At 41.4% G+C, this 7,169-nt stretch overlaps 1 non-coding gene across 1 annotated transcript; it reads left to right on the top strand.

Moving 5' to 3' along the window:
* Positions 1-2,796: 2,796 nt before the first annotated feature.
* LOC148561515 (small nucleolar RNA R71) lies at positions 2,797-2,900 on the top strand. Its single transcript, XR_015886593.1, has one exon. It is a non-coding gene; the product is annotated as a small nucleolar RNA R71 (small nucleolar RNA).
* Positions 2,901-7,169: the final 4,269 nt, after the last annotated feature.

The raw sequence follows: 7,169 nt of genomic DNA on the forward strand, positions 1-7,169 counted from the left end.
GCCTTGACATTACTAGGTGGAGGTAGTTTTTCAATGATTTCCACCTTAGCTCTGTCCACCTCCATGCCTCTATTAGAGATTTTGTGGCCAAGGACTATTCCTTCTGTGACCATGAAATGACACTTTTCCCAGTTTAATACTAGGTTAGTCTCTTGGCACCTCTTAAGCACCAAGGCAAGGTGGTGTAGGCAGCTGGGAAAAGAATCCCCAAACACAGAAAAATCGTCCATGAAGACCTCAATAAATTTTTCAATCATGTCCGAAAAGATGGACAGCATGCGTCTTTGGAAAGTGGCAGGTGCATTGCACAACCCAAAGGGCATGCGTCTATAAGCAAAAACTCCATATGGACAAACAAATGATGTTTTCTCTTGATCACTAGGATCAACTACTATTTGGTTGTAGCCCGAATATCCATCCAAGAAGCAATAGTAAGCATGTCCGGCAAGCCTTTCAAGCATCTGATCCATGAATGGGAGTGGGAAATGATCTTTTCTGGTGGCTTCATTAAGTTTCCTGTAGTCTATGCACATCCTCCATCCAGTAACGGTTCTTGTGGGTATGAGTTCGTTCTTCTCATTTGGAACCACAGTTATGCCACCTTTCTTGGGCACTACATGGATGGGACTAACCCATGGGCTATCAGAAATGGGGTAGATTACCCCTGCCTGCCATAACTTCCTCACTTCCTTTTGTACCACTTCTTTCATGACGGGATTCAATCTTCTTTGAGCTTGAATGGAGGGTCTAGCATCTTCTTCTAACAAGATTTTATGCATGCATATGGATGAACTTATCCCCTTCAAATCAGCTAGGGTCCATCCAATGGCATCTTGATGAGTTTGCAGCACCTTGATCAATTCTTCTTCTTGTTCTTGGCTCAAGGCCGAGCTAATGATAACAGGGTGACTCTCATCACTACCCAAGTATGCATACTTGAGATTAGGGGGCAATGCTTTGAGCTCAGGTTTTGGTGCTTCCTTTTCTTCTTTCACTTTCTCTGGCCTGCTTAGCATAGTTGTGTCATCATCCTTGATATCACTAACTTCAATATCCTTGGTGAACTCCTCCTCTGCCACTTCCTTTATTGTTTCCTCAAAAGTTTCTTGTACTGCAATGTCCACTACATCAACCCTCATGCATTCCCTTAGTGATTCTGATGGATAGCTCATTGCCTTGAATACATTAAACACCAATTTCTCATCATGGAGTCTAAGGGTGAGTTCACCCTTTTGTACATCTATGATGGCTCCAGCAGTAGCTAGGAAGGGTCTTCCCAGAATTATTGAAGCTTTGGCTTCTTCCTCCATATCTAACACCACAAAATCAGCAGGAAATATAAATTCTCCCACTTTCACCAACAAATCCTCAACTATCCCATGAGGGAATTTAAAAGTTCGATCTGCCAATTGGAGGGCCATTCTTGTTGGTTTGGCTTCTTCAATCTTCATTCTTCTCATCATTGTTAGCGACATCAAATTGATGCTGGCCCCTAAATCACACAAGGCCTTCTCCACCATGACTTCTCCTATAATACAGGGGATTTGGAAACTGCCTGGGTCCTTCAATTTCTGAGGCAATTTGTGCTGAATGATGGCACTGCATTCTTCAGTTAACAACACAGTTTCCTCATTTCTCCAGCTTCTCTTCTTGGTCATTAATTCTTTTAAGAATTTTGCATAGAGTGGCATTTGCTCTATTGCCTCAGCAAAGGGAATGTTGATTTGAAGCTTCTTGAAAATCTCCAAGAACCTGGAGAATTGGCCATCCTTTTCACTTTTCATCAAACGTTGAGGATAAGGTGCTTTAGGTGTATAAGGCTTCAAGACCTCTTTTTCTTTTTCTTTTGTTGCAAACGGTGTAACAGATTGTCCTTGTTCTTTGTCTTTCACATTTTCCTTTGCTTCATCCTCTGTGGTTTCCCTTGAAATCTCCTTTAGATTCTTTCCACTTCTGAGTGTTATGGCCTTACATTCCTCCCTTGCAATAGCCTTGGCAGCATGAGAACTGCTTGTCCCAGGGGCTTGCTTAGTCAAATACAAAATTTGATTTTCTAGCTTCTGGATGGCAGCTCCTTGGTTTTGCAAGTTAGAATTTACTTCTTCCTTAAAAGCCTTCAATTCAATTATGTCTTGGCTCATGGTTGCAAGCATTCCTTCCATCCGGTTTAATTGATCTTGAAATTGTTGGTTCGGATTAGGTTGGGTATGTTGATTATTTTGGCCGTGATATGATGATTGGGGGTAAGTGTTTTGTGTGGCTTGGTATGATCTTTGGTTGGAGTTTTGGTATGAGGAATTGTTTTGTTGGTTGTGGTTGTAAGGTTTGTGGTTTTGTGGTTGGGTTTGTTGGTTTCCCCACCCAAAGTTTGGGTGGTTTCTCCAGCCTGGGTTGTAAGTGTTGGAGTGTGGATCATATGATTGCCTTTGTTGGTTTCCCACATAATTGGCCTCTTCCCAATCACCTCCTTCAATGCCTTCTTCCTCTTGATCTTGTGTGTGTATTGCAGCCACTTGCTTTGTTTCTAATTGCCTGGTAAGCTCTGCTAGTTGCTTGGCAAACACCTTGTTTTGGGCTAGAATTGTATCCACATGGTTCAGCTCCATGACTCCCTTAGTGTTGTGCCTTTCTGATGCATAGTAGTACTCATTCTCAGCCACTGTCTCGATCACTTCAATGGCTTCTTCCACGGTCTTTTTCTTGTTCAATGAACCTCCTGATGAATGGTCTACAGCCTTCCTTGATTCATAAGAGAGCCCATCATAGAAGATGTGCAATTGCACCCAATCATGGAACATGTTTGGTGGGCATTTCCTTGTCAAGTCCTTGAATCTCTCCCATGCCTCGTAGAGAGTTTCACCATCTTGTTGTCTAAAAGTCTGGACCTCAGATCGAAGCCTATTGACCTTTTGTGGAGGGTAGAAACGTGCCAGAAACTTGCCTTCCACCTCATCCCATGTGGTTAGACTCCCCCTTGGGAATGATTCCAGCCACTTAGCTGCCTTGTCCCTAAGTGAAAATGGGAACAAGAACAGTTTATAGGCATCTTCCTGGACTCCATTGGACTTCACAGTGTCACAAATTCTCAGGAACTTTGTGAGATGTTGGTTTGGGTCTTCATTAGCACTTCCTCCAAAGGAACAATGATTTTCCACCAATGATATTAGCTGTGGCTTGAGCTCAAAATTGTTGGCCTGAATGGGTGGTTTCTGGATGCTACTACCACAATTCCCAGAGGTTGGGTTTATGTATGAACTAAGAACCCTCCTCTCAGGAATGGCATTGTTTCCATCAGCTCTCTCATGGTTGTGAACTTCTCTATCCATGTTGAGATCTAGAGCTTCCTCAAAATTGTCCTCAGATTCTCCTTCAGATTCCTCTTCTCCCACTACTCTCTTCCCTCTTGCTTCCCTTCTAAGTCTATGAAGGGTCCTTTCCGGTTCGGTATATGGAGGAGTTGATGTCTCTCCTCTCCTACCTGTCATACAAGAACACAGCTCAAACACAAACAAGTAAAATACTCTTGGTTAATGGAAGGGTATGGTTAGATCAATTGAGGAATTAAATCAAACAGTTAGTGAGTCAGTGAGTTAGTTGCATGAATTTAAAGGCATAAAGAAAGAAAGCATGTAACCAAGTGCAGAAATTAAAATTCAACAAGTAGCTAAAACAGAATTAACAAAGCAAGAGAAAATTGCTCAATCTAGTTAGCTTCCAATTTGAGAATTGTCAATCGAAAACCAATCCCCGGCAACGGCGCCATAAACTTGATGCACATAAACTAGTTATGCTACGATTTAGGAAATTGCACGATCGGCAAAATTCCTTCCGGCAAGTGCACCGGTTATCGTCGTCAAGTAAAAACTCACAATAGAGTGAGGTCGAATCCCACAAGGATTGGTTGAGTGAGCAATTCGGATTAGAAGTGTGTTCTAGTTGAGCGGAATCAAGAATTGAGATGATAATTGCGGAATGTAAAATTGGCGGGAAAAGTAAATGACAAGAAAATTAAATGGCTGAATCTTAAATTGCATGAATTAAAGAGCAGAATGTAAATTGCTGAAATTAAAAGGGAATGGGGATGATTGCAAGAATTGAATTGCAGAATGTAAAGAGAAAGTGGAAATCAGAAATGGGGAATTCATTGGGTTTAGGAGATATTGAAATCTCCGAATCAAAACATGTAAATCTCTTCCTCAACCAATGCATTCATTAAATTTTGCTTGGCAATCTTATATGATTGGATCCCAATTCCTTGGCTCACCAATGCTCTCTAAAAACAAACAAATTCCCAATCCCTTGGTTTAAATGTTCATAAGAAGAGATGATGCTTGATCACTGATTATACCACACAATTTCATGAACCACAATTTGGTAGGATTACATGTCACAATATCCATCCAAACCCCAATCCAATCCACTGTGAGAAAGCTTCTCTAGCATGAATCCTCCATTCCTTTCCCAAGGCTCCGAAGGATTCCAAATATGAGTAGTCTCTTTCCCAAGACAACTACTCAATGGAATTAGATCGAGAAGCTTTCTAACAAATTTCAAGAGAAAAGATTGAAGAAGAAGATAAACTATTATTGATTCATTGAATTACAATAGAGCTCCCTAACCCAATGAAAGGGGGTTTAGTGAATCATAGCTCTGAATTCAATTACAAAGAAAAGGAAACTAGCTAAAAGTGAAAGTAAAAGTCCCCTCTAACTTAACTTCTATCCTATTTATACACTTTCTATATTGAGCTTCAGTTGTGCTTCTTGGGCTTTGAGGCCTCTCCTTGCTTTTCTTTTGCCTTGGGTTTATGATCCATAATCTTGATGAGGTTGTTGATCCAAGTCCTGTAACATTTATTGAGCCAACTTAGTGATAATCAAATAATGACACATGACTCAATAAATTGAGATTTCAAACTCATCAATCCTTCAGGCCCAATCCCATAAACCATGATATTCAATTGGGTTTCATACCAAAGTAAGTTTAAGTTAATAATTGTGCTCAAAGACTAACTTAAATCACAATATTTTTGGCCCAGAAACCCTTTTCAAGAGTGGCGTTTAAGTTGTAGTTTAAGCTTAAACTGCAACTTAAACGCCAGACACTTCCAGTGAGGCCATTTGTAGAGGCACGTTTAAGCTTTAGTTAAGGTTAAACTGAAGCTTAAACGTGGAAATGGAAGAAGGTAGCCCTGGAGAGTAATGTAGTCGAACACGTTTAACCTCCAGTTTAAGGTTAAACTGGAGGTTAAACGTGGAAAGGGAATGAGGCATCCTGGAGGTCGAACACGTTTAACCTCCAGTTTGAGGTCAAACTGGAGGTTAAACGTGGAAAGGGGTGGAGGCATACTGGAGGTCGAACACGTTTAACCTCCAGTTTGAGGTCAAACTGGAGGTTAAACGTGGAAGCTTGGAATGGTGGCCCTGGAGGTGTCGAACACGTTTAACCTCCAGTTTGGGGTCAAACTGGAGGTTAAACGTGGAGGTGGAGAGAGCAACCCTGGAGTGAAAGAAAACGTCGAACACGTTTAAGCTCCAGTTTGAGTCAAACTGGAGCTTAAACGTGGAAGCTTGGAGAGAGCAACCCTGGAGTGGAGAAACTATCGAACACGTTTAAGCTCCAGTTTGAGTCAAACTGGAGCTTAAACGTGGAATGGCCCCTGGTACTCTTCCTGGTTCTGGCGTTTAACCTCCAGTTTGAGGTCAAACTGGAGGTTAAACGTGGAACTCCTCCCTGGGTGGCATACTCATTCTGGCGTTTAACCTCCAGTTTGAGGTCAAACTGGAGGTTAAACGTGGAGTGCTCCTTAAGTGAGGCTTTTCATTCTGGCGTTTAACCTCCAGTTTGAGGTCAAACTGGAGGTTAAACTTCAATCCCAGCATTACTTATCCTTCATGATTTTGGTGTTTAAGCTCCAGTTTAGGCTTAAACTGGAACTTAAACTCCACATGTGATATTCAAGCTTCCTTTATTGATTTTGTTGCTTCCTTGCTTAGCCTCTTCTTCCCTGAAATCATCCAAACAATTGCATCAAAGTCTTGCAAAATTCCATGAGAAATCTTTCATTCATAGCATTTAAGTAATATAACTAAAACTCATGGAATTTGCATCAAAATCATATTGTTTGGGATGGTTCATTACTTTGTTCTACATTTACCATTTTTGGTCACTTTAAGCTCAAGAAAATGCATAAAACAACTAAAACTAACAGAAAAATGCTAGTGAAACTAGCCTATGATGCCTTGGCATCAATGATTGACAAGATCGTGCTACTCAGCTATGTCAAACAAGGAATGAGGCCCCAAGATAAGACCACATTGGAAAGTGCCAGCAATGGGTCTATGAAGAAGTACAAGACTACTGATGAAGCTTGGCAATTGATCAATGATTTAGCTGAATCTACTCGGAACCATAGACAAAAGCAAGGCCGTTCAAGGGCCGTTGCAGAAGTATCTTCTGGCATAGAGACTGCTGCTCTTAATCGAAGCATCTGTGGAATGACCAACCTACTGAAGCAAATGCAGTTAAATCAACAAGCTCAGCAAACTCAACCGCAGCAAAACCAATAACTAGTCCCACAAAGAATTTGCGGAATTTGTGCTGATTACAGCCACTACCCTGATGAATGCCCGCAGCTCCAACAAGAAGACAACATGGTGGCATCCACTCACAACTTCTATGACCGCCCCAACCAAGGGTATAATCAAAGTGGAAATAATAACCATGGATGGCAGGACAATTCAAACCAGAATTGGAGAGACAACAATAATAAGGGAGGCAGAGATAATCAGGAAAATCAGAGGTGGAATAATAATAACAACAGGCAGCAAAATCAACCTTACCGAGCACCTCACCTGAGGCAAAACCAAGGACCACCGAACAATCAGCAGCAAACCTCTCAATTTACTCATTCTTCTGTATCTTCTAATGAAGATTTATTACAAGCTTTTGAGAAAAGACAACTGGCCATGGAAAATACCATCGTGAACAATATTAACGCCAGTCTGAATGGTTTCACCTTGACTCTACAAGCTTTATTGACACAACTTGGTTCAGCACAAAATTCCAGTAACCAACCTTCAAGCACCACTGGAATCCCCTCTCAACCATTACCCAATCCAAAGGGAGGCATTAATGCCATCACCCTGAGGTCCGGAACCACACTGCAG

Source organism: Arachis ipaensis, chromosome B6 (assembly GCF_059453495.1).
Source record: "Arachis ipaensis isolate K30076 ecotype BB chromosome B6, ASM5945349v1, whole genome shotgun sequence".
NCBI classification, from domain to species: Eukaryota; Viridiplantae; Streptophyta; class Magnoliopsida; order Fabales; family Fabaceae; genus Arachis; species Arachis ipaensis.